The sequence below is a fragment of the Triticum aestivum genome, chromosome 4D (genome assembly GCF_018294505.1).
Source record: "Triticum aestivum cultivar Chinese Spring chromosome 4D, IWGSC CS RefSeq v2.1, whole genome shotgun sequence".
In the NCBI taxonomy this organism is placed as follows: domain Eukaryota; kingdom Viridiplantae; phylum Streptophyta; class Magnoliopsida; order Poales; family Poaceae; genus Triticum; species Triticum aestivum.
This window is the reverse complement of record NC_057805.1, coordinates 157,437,346-157,450,843: the sequence shown is the minus strand read 5'-3', so window position 1 is coordinate 157,450,843 and position 13,498 is coordinate 157,437,346.

Here is a 13,498-nt window from a genome sequence, read left to right as displayed (position 1 = left end):
ATCTTGTATGTCCTGCTCTACTGTGCAGGGTCTGCCGGAGGTCATACGTGTGACCCCGAATTCTTTCGTCTTTATTTTTGCGGGTCGGTTGTGCAGGCTGCTGTTCGGCCTGAGTTGCCGCTTTATCCCAACCGCGTGGTGGCCGGTCGGCCGCCCTGTCTTGACCACGTGGTGGTCGTTCCGCATTACGCGAGGTAGATTTGTGCTCTGGTGCCTCCTCATCGAATTGAGGTAGCAGTCTGCGTTTTGGGTAGCTCTTGGTTGGCCACTTAAGGCCGTATTCTTCCGCTGTCAGGACGTCAGTCCATCTGTCGACGAACAGATCTTGTTCAGCTTGAAGCTGCTGCTGCTTCTTTTTCAGGCTCCTTGCAGTGGCTATGAGTTGAAGCTTAAAGCGCTCCTGCTCCGGAGGGTCCTCAGGTACGATGAAATCCTCGTTGCCGAGGCTTGTCTCCTCTTCGGAGGGTGGACGGTAACTATCGTCCCCCGAGTCATCTTCTATGGCCTGCTCATCAGGGTTGTCTTGCCTGTCGTCATGTTCCTCTTGTTTGGATGTAGCTACGACAGGGTCTTCATTGTTTTCGGCATCGCCCGGAGTGCTATTTTCTCCGGTACCAGTATTGCTATCCTTTGAGCGGCGAGGCATTGAACGGCGTTTAGGGCGCCTGTGCTTGGACTGCGTCTCGGAAATTTTATTCTTATCTGGCTCTTCTTTGTCATCGCCAGATCCCTTGGGTGTATCAACCATGTATACGTTGTACGAAGAGGTGGCCGTCCAACGTCCAGTGAATGGCGGGGCTTGGCCTTGCTCATTGTCAGCATCGTCGTCCATACCGCTGATGTCTTCGGAGCCATAGTCAAGCACGTCGGTTAAGTCGTCGACGGTGGCTATGAAGTGGGTGGCGGGTGGGAAGCAAAATTCCTCGTCGTCCGCTTCTAGCTCGAACTGAACATAGTTCAGCTGTGAGTCTTCCTGCAAGAACAAGTTCTTCAAAGAATTTAGTACGTCACCCAAAGGCGAATGCTGGAAGATGTCTACGGCGCTAAATTCGAAAATCGACAACCGATCCAGCTCGGTGTCCGCAGGTGTATCCGGTCCGGATCGTGCAGCCGGAAACAAGTCCGGGGTTCCGTTGGCACAAGCATTGCAGGATGTCGAGTCTGTGTGCGGCTCCAACGCCACGGACTTCATGGCCTCAGAGGCGTGATCTGCTTTGGTACTGAGGCCGTTGCAGCAACAGGATCCATCTCCTGGGTGTGCTCCGATGACAGATTTAGGTCATGTTCATTGGAGAAAGGGGGAGCGATCGCCGCGGTATCAAATGCCTCGAAGATCAAGTTTCCGAACCTGACCTAGTGGCCAGGGGCGTAACTATCGATCTGCTCCAGATGGCCAAGCGTGTTGGCCCGTAGTGCGAAGCCGCCGAATACGAAGATCTGTCCGGGGAGGAAGGTTTCTCCCTGGACCACGTCATTACTGACGATCGAAGGGGCCATCGAGTCCTTTCCCGACGGCACAGTGGAACTCTCAATGAAAGCACCAATGTCGGTGTCAAAACCGGCGGATCTCGGGTAGGGGGTCCCGAACTGTGCGTCTAGGATCGATGGTAACAGGAGACGCGGGACACAATGTTTACCCAGGTTTGGCCCTCTCTATGGAGGTAATACCCTACTTCCTGCTTGATTTTATCTTGATGAATATGAGTGTTAGAAGAGTTGATCTACCACGAGATCGTAATGGCTAAACCCTAGAAGTCCAGCCTATGAGTATATGGTAATGAATCTGTCCTATCCGGATTATGCTCTCCGGTTTATATAGACACCGGAGAGATCTAGGGTTACATGGAGTCGGTTACATTAGAGGGAATCTTCATAGTCGGTCGCCAAGCTTGTCTTCCACGCCAAGTAGAGTCCAATCCGGACACGGGTATAGTCTTCGGCTTTCATGCCTTCACAGCCCATTAGTCCGGCCCAGTAGATAACAGGCCGGACGCCCGAGGACCCCTAAGTCCAGGACTTCCTCATGCGTGACCACTTGAGCGGCTTTCGAGAATATGCTGCTGGCTCCATGGCATTGACTTCACGCGCCCATTGTTTAAGCTGGCAGTGAGAGGAGTGCAGAGATGCACCCCCGTCAATGCACAGGGCGTCAGTGGCCTTCTGGAATTCCTGATCACTGGTTTCCTCTTCATCCCCTCCATCACTTTCATCATTGCAATCATCCTTCTCACAAACTCTGGTGGGTTTTCCTTGATTCCGAGGAGCCTTGCCGGGGCGACTTGCTTCACTGCCTCTACCCTTCCCGCCTGCACCATTCTGACCTTTCTCCTTATCACGTTTCTCATACTCATCCCTCTGCTTCTTGAGGAGCTGTTCAACTTGATGGTACTCCTAGAGATCGTGGCCCTTTGTCCGATGAATCTTGTAGTATGGCCCATCACCTTTCCCAACCTTCTCGGCAGTCGCAGCTTCTCGGCAATCAGTGCACGCGGCAACTTCCTTGCCGGGGGCTGCGGTCTTAGCCTTCTTGCCGGTATAAGGCATGCTCAATCCCTCAACAGTCATTACTTCCTTGTCTTTGCGCCACTTGTTGCACTTGTTGTTATTCTTCATCTGACTGGTGGCCTCGTCATCATCCTATGGGTCGATGTCGACACCATCTTCTTCTCCAGGGAGTTTCCTCCCCTCCTCCACCCGAGCACACTTGTCCACCAAGGTGTATTCATAGTATTGGGCAATCAAACGTTCATCTTGGAACGTATCCGACGATTGCGCATGTTGGATTGGAACGCGGCTATCATAGCTGCTGGGTGGATGTCTGGAATATTTCTGTGGACTTGGCTAAACATCTGCATATACTTTCATAGAGTCTCTCCTTCCTTCTGCGGGAGAAGCTGCAAATTGGTAGGTCGCCCTAGTTCTTGATGGCCTCCCGTGAAGGTGCCAACGAACTCATGGCACATGTCAGCCCAGGTCGAGATGGAGTTCTCCGGCAAGTGCATCAGCCAAGACCTCACGTTTGGATTCAGTGCCAAAGGGAAGGAGTTGGCAAAAACCTTCTCATCTCTTCCCCCGGCAGCTTGAACACCGATGGTGTAGATGCTCTAGAACTCTGCCGGGTTCAGTCTCACATCGTACTTCTCTGGTATCTCTGGCTTGAACGTGTGAGTGGACGACCAATGGACTTGCCATAGCTCACGGGTGAAGGCAGGGCACCCAGCCTCGAAAGGCAGGTACCCGCCCCCGCCGAGCGCGGGCTCGCCGATGTTTGGGCTGCCATGCCCGTCGGACTGGTGGTGGTTGTCCCGGCGTCGCTCGATGGTGATGCGCGCGCCTTCCCTCTGCCTGTCCTCCGGGGCTCGGCATTGGCCTCGACGTTCTTGAGGCTCGGATGAAGCCATCGAGATGTCATCGAGCATTTGGTTGCGTGGTTCCCGTGCTAGTTTCCGCGGAGGAAACTACACCATGGGGGTGGCCCCTTCCGCACGGCTAGCAGCACGGGCCGTTGTCGTCTCCTGAGGAGGCCGTGGCAGGCCAGCTCGCTGTGATCCTCCAACCTCGGCGAAGCCAATTAGGCTTTGAATGGTGGATCTCCACTCATCCATCTGATCAGCTACCGGCAGAAATCACAGCAGGAGCTGGGCCTGCGCCATGGCCTCCGAAGCGGTGCTTGGCATAGGTGATAACAATGTAGATCACAGCGTCGCTCGGCTCCTGACGGTGGCGGCAACGGCTGCGCCATGCTCCCGCCGTTGTGAGCAAGCTCCTTGGATGGTGTGTTAACAAGGTGGTGGCGCGTGTGGACCAGCGGCTCCGTTCGGAGCACTGGCTGGGTTAGCTTGCTTCGGGGGTGGTGCATGTCCCGTGGCCGTGGCCGCAGTGGGGGCGTCCGGTGGATTGTGATTCACCCCAGAGCAAGTGCCACCGTTGGGGCCGTGCTCCTCGGCTGGGCGAAGAGGTGCAAAAGGAATAATTTCTCTACCTGTACCTCGCGGAGCGTGGTCGCTGGGATGCTATTGGTGCTGTCCTTCTTTGGTGCCTCCCACTCCTGCTCTGGCCGCAGGGGAGGTGATTGTCGGTGTCAAAACCGGCGGATCTCGGGTAGGGGGTCCCGAACTGTGCGTCTAGGATCGATGGTAACAGGAGACAGGGGACACAATGTTTACCCAGGTTCGGGCCCTCTCTATTGAGGTAATACCCTACTTCCTGCTTGATTGATCTTGATGAAATATGAGTGTTACAAGAGTTGATCTACCACGACATCGTAATGGCTAAACCCTAGAAGTCTAGCCTATGTGAATATGGTAATGAGTATCTCTATCCAGACTACGCTCTCCGGTTTATATAGACACCGGAGAGATCTAGGGTTACATGGAGTCGGTTACATCAGAGGGAATATACATAGTCGGTTGCCTAGCTTGCCTTCCACGCCAAGTAGAGCCCAATCCGGACACGGGTACAATCTTCGGTCTTCATGTCTTGACAGTCCATCAGTCCGGCCCACGGATAATAGGCCGGACACCCGAGGACCCCTTAGTCCAGGACTCCCTCAGTAGCCCCCGAACCAGGCTTCAACGACGAGGTGTTCGACGCGCAAATTGTCTTCAGCGTTGCAAGGCGGGTTCCTTCTCCAAGTAATATATTCGGCCGTTGATCCAATATCGCTCCTCTCGGCTTCTGTGCACTAATAACTTCGTCTTACACGTGTGGAGCGAATGCGGAAAGTCAGGGTATTTTTGCGAATAACACCCCGTCCACGCAAGGCAGAGCGCCTATTTAAAGACACTGGATCTTAGATCCAGGCGACACTGCGCCAAGAAAATCCCCGGAGACTGCCAGGAGAAACCATTCTATCAGGGCTAGCATTCCCAGCTCCTCCTCCCGCTCCAGCCCAAAGAGAAGCGAGTGGGAGAAGTGCTCTGTGACTCATAGTCAACTAGCAAAGTTGCAAGCGCAGGGATTTCTTCCTCCCGCGGATCTAGTCCCTATCCGAGCAGGGTCGGCCTCCTTCAATGGCGTGACTCAGGCGGAGGACTTCCCTAATCCATTCGGGGGGAGCGAGTGTGCTTCGTCCCCTACCTGCTAAGAGGCGTTGGATTTCCCGTCCATCCGTTCCTCCGGGGGCTTCTGGAATATTATGGCCTCCAGCTGCACAACTTCACTCCCGCCTCTATCCTGCACATCGCAAGTTACGTCGCTCTATGCGAGTTATTTCTAGGTGTTGAAGACCATTTCGAACTGTGGAGAAAATTGTTCTGTCTTGTGCCGCGCAACCACGAGGGGTCAATATTTGAAGTGGGCGGAGCCGAAGTGTGGCGCATCGCCGATACCGGATACCTGTCCAGCACACCAAGGAGGGCAGCAAAGGAATGGCCTTCCGAATGGTTCTACATTGAGCACGTTGCGCTTCCCGACCCAGTTCGAAAGGGTCTCCCTGAATTTGCAAGCGTCCCGCTAAAGAAACGCCATAGTTGGCGTCCCCGGAGCCCTGAAGAGGATGACAGCGCGGAGTTTCATCAGCTCCCGGGCAAGATAAAGACGCTGGCCCAGTCCGGATTAACAATGGTTGAGGTAGTGGCGATCTCCCTAGTGCGAGGGGTTCAGCCGCTTCAATATAGAGGGCTCCCGATGTGGCACTACAACGGGGAGGACGACGCCTCCCGCTGTGGTCGGAAAGGTCCGGACACCCCTGCCGCTCTAGCCAAGATACTGGCCGAGCTGTTCAAAGGGGAGGAAGAGGAATTTCTTCGCATCAATCGCAGGGATGGATATTCTATGTATAATCCTCCCAGTTGGGTAAGCCCCAATCCTTCTGATCTACTCATTCTACCTCCCGGATTACCTTTGATAAATTTCTAATCCGCTTATAACAGCATTGGCGAAAAATCACCGAGGGGTTTCACAGCCCCGCCCCACAGCCTGAGAACCACAACCGGGTGCTGGATCCTAGGTTCGAAGAAGATCCGGATATATTCGTGGTACTCGCGGAAGGGGTGTTTTACCAGGCGAGCTACGATGGCACGGAAGTGGCCATTATCGCCGATTACCCTGGTCTTCTTCCTACTTCGCACGTAAGTCATCAAGAGAAAATCTCACTCGCAAGAGCTTCCTCGCACTGCCTTACCCATCGCACTGTCTCGTGCTCCACAGGGGAGGCGTTCGGCGCGTCACGCTACTCCGGGGGCGGCTCCAAAGAGAGCGGTTCCGGCGCCGAGCAAGGCTTCCAAAAGGAAGGTCGGTGAAGACACGACCGGTCCCTCGTCAAAGAGGTAAGGATTTGAAGGTATAATTTAGTAGTCACATGCAACTGTAACTTGTACGTCTGTTTGGTACTAGGAGAAAGGTTTACCAGACTAAGTCCGTGGGTCCAGCCGGCCGTACTCCCAGCGCCCGGGATTTAGACCCCGTTGGAGAGGCGGAAGCCGATATAGGAACGGTGCCAGACTGTCCTTCGGTCGAGGGTTCGGAGAATATGTCCGTTACCAACTCGGAAGTGGAGAGCGCCATGAATCATCGGTGCTGTAGGGCTATTTTATGAGACCCTGAGTTCTCGGAAGAGGCATTCAATGCCTTCAGCTCGGCTGATGCGTACATCCGAGCTGCTCAGAACAGGCTTAGTAGAGCCACAAAGCAGCATTTAACAGACGTGCGGGTAAGTTTTCTTTGTCCAAATAGGATAGCCATATGCCAGTAGCCCCCGGGACTGAAAGTAGTTGGTACAACTGATTTAAGGACCGTTGTATCACCAGGTTCTTACAGAGAAGAACAACCTACTAACCCAAGAGCTGGAACAGTGTCAGGTGCAGCTAAATGCTGCTACCGCCGAACTAGAATACTTCAAGAAGCTGTCCACTGGTAACGTTCCCCTCCATCGAGGAACAATAATTGTATACCAACTGTGCTAATACTGCCACTGATCGCATAATAGGGTCGCCTGATTAACTTGAGAAGAAGTTGAAGATCGCCCAAGAGGGAGAAAGAGAGGCAAAGAGGTAACACGCCATAGGCGAGCGTGTGCTGACCCACGTCAGGGACGAGAAAAACAAGCTATAAGATTCCAACACTACGTTGGGTGAAGAGTTGAAAGATGTGCAGGCCCAGCTAGCTGACTCCGTGAAGGAGAACAAGAAGCTGCGGGGCGGCATATTCAGTATGCTTCTGAACTATTTTTATTAAGTAGTTCGGAGATAAATGGAACTGATATAGCTATGTTGGCAGGTATATTGACGGGCCATCCTGAAGAGGAGGTGTCCGGATTAGCAAGTGATCTGCTGCAAAGACTGTCGCAAGTGCACGAGCATGCTTGGCTGGCCATGCGGAGTGTTGCCAAGGCCTTATGGCCATCCGCCTCCCCTCCAGGAAGTATGGAGGAGCTTGTAGAGCTATTCAAGGGAGCACAGCAGCGTATCCGATTATGGAAGATATGGGCCTGCCGAGAGGGTGCGCGAGAGGCCTGGGCCATGGTGAAAACGCGATACACCAAGCTGAATCCTAATTACATGGCCCGGGTTGGACCGTTAGGGCCAAATGGGGAAGAAATTCCCATTAGTTTAGTATATGACCAAGTAGAGGTGGCCGCGAAATATTACCATCAGGATGGTAAGTTAGACTGCCTGTTAGAGGAGGAAGTGTTTGATTCCAAGTGACTATGTACTTTCCTCACCATGTGGAATTCTAGCTGAATTGTATATCATTTGTCATGGCAGACCTTTTCACTTCAACCTCTGGACCCGAAGGTGCGGAGTGTTTCCGAATACCGTCACGGTCGAATAGGCCAGGGTATGCGTGGAAAACTAAGCGTAGGGGTCATAGTTGCTTGAACAGACAAGTTGTATCCGGCTAGTTATGTTATATTACATTGAGATTGTAAGAAACATCTTCCAGGGAGAATAGTTTCGTTAAGGGTTCCTTTCCCTGGGTGTGCATGCATTAGTAGACATGTCTAAATTGTGATGTGAAAATCACAGTGTGTATAGCTTCTGGGGGTTCACAATAGAGTGAGTGCAAAGAATATTTTTCATCCACCGACCGAATATTCCCTTAAGAAAACGCTAGCTTTCGGCTTCACCCAGTCCGAGGTACACATCCGGATGACCCGACAGTAACAATCGCAGAGGTGCTCCCTTTACTACCTAGCCGAACAATCGGGAACGTAGGGGTAAGCACAGGAGCCAGGCAACCCAGCTTGGCCAAAACTTAAGTCATATCGATGCATATAATGGTGAAGAAAAGACATATGGGAAAAACGCGTATGTATGATGAGCTCGACGCTCGGAAAATAATATTAACAAGCTTCTGTTCAAGAAGCCCCCAGGTATAATAGACATACATATGTAAAGATGTGTACGTCAGCGGTGTTCGGTCGAGCCGTATGAGAGCTTTAAAGCGAAAAAATAAAGGTGGAAAAGAGAGAAAAAGTAATGGAAACTACAGGTGAGAAGGGGACGGACAAAGGATTCGGCGCTAGGCATAAAACCTTCGGAGTCTGGCTGCGTTCCAGGGGTTCGGCTCTAGGCGATTGTCTGATGCATCACGAAGACGGTACGATCCGCCGGTAAGAACTTCGTCGATTATGAAGGGACCCTCCCATTTGGGCTCGAGTTTCTCCTTTTTCTTCTTCGGCAAGCGTAGAACAAGTTTGCCAATGCTGTAAGTCTTGGCCCGTACTTCTCTGCTTTGATATCTTCGAGCCTGCTGTTAATAAAATGCTGAACGGGCTTTGGCGACGTCGCGCTCCTCCTCCAGGGCGTCTAGGCTGTCCTGCCGATCCAGCTCGGCCTCTTTCTCTTCGTACATACGGACTCGAGGTGAGTCATGTATAATATCGCAGGGCAATACAGCCTCTGCACCGTACACCATGAAGAAAGGTGTGTATCCGGTAGTACGGTTGGGCGTGGTCCGCAGCCCCCAGAGTACTGAGTCGAGCTCCTCGACCCAGTGCTTGTCTGATTCTTTCAAAGACCGCACTAGCCTGGGTTTGATGCCGCTCATAATAAGACCATTGGCTCGCTCGACTTGACCGTTAGTTTGTGGGTGGTAGACAGAGGCGTAATCGAGCTTAATGCCCAGATTAGCACACCAGGTTTTCACCTCATCGGCTGTGAAATTGGAACCGTTGTTAGTGATGATGCTGTGCGGGACACCAAATGGTGCACCACATCAGATATAAATGCAATCACCAGTCCGGACTCGGCCGTTTTAATTGGTCTAGCCTCTATCCATTTGGTGAATTTGTCCACCAGGACCAGCAGATATTTTTTCTTATGGCTTCCCCCTTTAAGGGGTCCAACCATGTCCAAGCCCCAGACCGCAAAGGGCCATGTAATGGGGATTGTTTGTAGGACGGTTGGGGGCATATGGCTTTGGTTGGCGAAGAGTTGGCATCCAACGCAGCGCGGGACGAGGTCCCGTGCGTCTGCTCGAGCCGCAGGCCAATAAAATCGTGTCCGGAAGGCCTTGCTGACAAGTGCCCAGGCTGCGGCGTGGTGCCCACCGAGACCGGAGTGAATTTCTGCCAAGAGTTGCCGCCCCTCCTCCTCGGAGATACACATTTGAAGGACTCCGGTAGTGCTCTTCTTGTAGAGCTCTCCTTCGTGAACTTTATAGGCCTTCGAACGCCGGACAATGCGGCAAGCCTCGTTCCGATCTTCTGGGAGCTCCTTCCTATTAAAGTAGGCCAAGAATGGTTCGGTCCATGGGGCAATTACTGCCATGATGAGGTGGGCTGATGGTGTTATTTCAGTGGCTGAGCCTCCGATGATATCGGCGTGTTCGCTATCTATCTTTGTCTTCGGAACAGGACTGTCGTCGCGGTCTCCCCCTTGCCACACCACGGATGGCTTAAAGAGCCTTTCGAGGAACATGTTAGGTGGGACGGGGTCGCACTTAGCACCGATGCGAGCAAGGACGTCTACCGCCTGATTACTTTCGCGAGCGACGTGATGAAATTCGAGCCCCTCGAACCGAGCCGACATCTTTAAGACAACATTGCGATAAGCTGCCATCCTTGGATCTTTGGCATCAAAGTCTCCATTAATTTGGGATATTGTGAGGTTTGAGTCCCCGCGCACCTCCAGGCGTTGTATGCCCATTGATACGGCCATCCGAAGGCCATGTAGCAAGGCCTCGTATTCGGCTGCGTTGTTGGAGTCTGTGTATAATATTTGGAGTATGTACTGGACGATATCTCCTGTGGGGGACGTTAATACGACGCCCGCCCCTAGCCCTACCAACATTTTGGAGCCGTCAAAGTGCATAACCCAATTGGAATACGCTGTCGGTGTCAAAACCGACGGATCTCGGGTAGGGGGTCCCGAACTGTGCGTCTAAGGCGGATGGTAACAGGAGACAGGGGACACAATGTTTACCCAGGTTCGGGCCCTCTCGATGGAGGTAATACCCTAGTTCCTGCTTGATTGATCTTGATGATATGAGTATTACAAGAGTTGATCTACCACGAGATCGTAGAGGCTAAACCCTAGAAGCTAGCCTATGGTATGATTGTTGTTGTCCTACGGACTAAACCCTCCGGTTTATATAGACACCAGAGGGGGCTAGGGTTACACAGAGTCGGTTACAAGGGAGGAGATCTACATATCCGTATTTCCAAACTTGCCTTCCACGCCAAGGAGAGTCCCATCCGGACACGGGACGAAGTCTTCAATCTTGTATCTTCATAGTCCAACAGTCCGGCCAAAGGATATAGTCCGGCTGTCCGAGGACCCCCTAATCCAGGACTCCCTCAGTAGCCCCCGAACCAGGCTTCAATGGCGATGAGTCCGGCGCGCAGATTGTCTTCGGCATTGCAAGGCGGGTTCTTCTCCAAATTCTGTATACTTGTTTGAGTAGTGTCCGGCTTCCCATAAATGTTGCACTCCTTGGCTTCCGCGCCTAATAATGGATATTCTCCACGCGTCGAGCGAATGCGAGAAGTCGGGGCATTTTTACAATTGCCACCCTAGCCATGTGGGTAAATCGTCTATTAAAGAGACGGGGATTCTCAGATCCAGATCACACCATCCTCCCACAGCGAGTATCCATCGGAGCGCGCCCGGAAAAAATCCATTCCAACATGGCCGGTCGTCGCAGCTCCTCCTCTCGCTCCCGTAGCCCTAAGCCCGGCAATTGGAAGAAGTGTTCCGTCCCCCACAGCCAATTAGTAGAGTTGCAGACCCAGGGATTTCTCCCTCCAGCGTATATGGTCCCCGTTCGAGCCGGGCTCGCCACCTATAACGGCGGGGAGCAAGCGGAGATCTTTCCCAGCCCATCCATGGGGGAGCGGGTATGCCTCGTCCCTTACTTATTAAGAGGGCTTGGATTTCCAATTCATCCGTTCCTCCGCGGGCTCCTGGAGTTCTATGGCCTCCAGCTGCATAATTTCACTCCCGCCTCCATATTACACATTGCTGGCTATGTCGCCCTTTGCGAGCTGTTTCTGGGCTGCGAAGCTCATTTCGAGCTATGGAAGAGGCTATTCTGCCTCGTACCCCGTACACAGGAGGGGTCACTGTATCAAGTGGGCGGAGCCGAAATATGGCGCATCGCCGGGACCGGATACCTGTCCGGTACTCCGAAGAAGACATCCGAGGACTGGCCTTCGGAGTGGTTTTATATGGAGGACGTCCCCCTTCCGGACCCTATTCGGATGGGCCTCCCTGAGTTCGACAACGCTCCCCTGAAGAAACGCCGCAGCTGGCGCCCTCGGAGCCCTCAGGAGGAAGATAACGGAGAAGTCCTTTACCTGATGGGCCGGATAAAAATGCTGGCTCAATCAGGACTGACAATAATCGAGGTTATGTCAATATGTATAATGCGGGGGGTACAGCCACTTCAATATCGAGGGCACCCCATGTGGCACTTTAACGGGGAAGATGATGCCACCCGCTGCGGGCGTAAGGGACCGGACTCAGTTGCTGCTCTAGCAAAAATTCTGTCCGATTTGTACAAGGGAGAGGAAGAGGAGTTCATCCGCATTAAGCCACGGGATGGATTCTCCATGTACAACCCTCCAAGCTGGGTGAGCTGTCACTTTTTACTCCCAGCCTTCCCGCATTCTTCGTCATAAGTACTTACCTTGCCGTTTCATGGCAGGAACTGCGAAAAGCTGTAAGGGAGGTCAACAGCCCGCCTCCACAACCGGAGGACCCTGACCGGGCCCTCGATCCCGGACTCGAAGAGGATCCGGACATATTTGTGGAGCTGATCGACAGGACATTCTATCAATTGAGCTGCGATGATGCCATGGTGGCCATCATAGCCGACTATCCTGGGCTACTCCCTGCATCGCATGTAAGTAAAACCGGAGTCCCAACTTCCGAGAAGGATCCCCTTTTTTGCACTTCACCTACCGTACACATATGGTGTCTTACAGGGAAGGCCCTCGGGACGCCATGCCGAACCCGCAGTGACTCGCCAACAAGGGGCACCGAAGCCGGGTAGGCTAAAAAGGAAGGCGGTCAGGACTGAGACGCCGTCGCAGAGGTATGATACAGAACCTCGCTCCGTGGTTGTCGTCTTTTAAAATATAATAACGTCCACGTTTCCTAGTAGGAAAAACGCTCGCCGGACTATGTCCGAAGAGGTTGCCGATCACGCCTCCACCAGTCGGGCTCCAGGGCCGGACATAGAGGCGGAAGCTAACACGGGGCGAACGCCGGATGCTCCTCCTACAGAGGATGCGGATAGATTATCCGCTACAAATTCCGAAGTGGAGAGCGCCATGAATCACAGGCGTCGCCGGGCCGTACTCCGTGACGCTTGTTTCTCCCAAGAGGCGTTTGATGCCTTCAACTCAGGAGACGCGTACATCCGTGCCGCTCAAAATGGTCTTGCCAGAGCCACGGACCAGTATGTAAAGGATATACGGGTAAGAAAATCTGATGATTATATATATCAGTAGCCCCTGAGACTTGAAACAGTTGACACAACTGATTTAAGGATCATTATTTGTGCAGGTTCTTACAGAGAAGAATACCCAATTGTCTCAAGAGCTGGAAGAGTGCAAAGCCCAGCTACGGGCCGCAGTTGCCGCGTTGAAGGAGTCCGAGAAGGCCCCCTCTGGTAACACTTGTTTCCATTGCAAAGAATGACAGGTACCAGATAGTATGCGGCATGCATGCAAATCTAACAATAGATGTTGCAGATGACTCCGGAGTGAATCCGGAGGCCGTGCCGGGGGATGCGCAACGTGCTAATCGACAGCTAAATGCTGGCGAGCGCGTGCTTACGCGGGTTAGGCAGGAGAAAAATGATCTCCAAGACGCCAATATCCAGCTGGGCGTGGAACTGAAAGATGTTCGAGCCCAGCTTGCGGACTCCGTGAAGGAGAATAAGCGGCTTCGACGCGGCATTTTCAGTAAGTGCTTGAACGAACTTTTGAAAGAGTTCGGCGAAGAAGCCGGCTAACAGAGTTATGTCTGCAGGTATGCTGACGGGTCGTCCCGCGGAGGAGATGCCCGGGTCTGCGGGTGATCTTCTACCAGAGCTCTCACAACTGCAC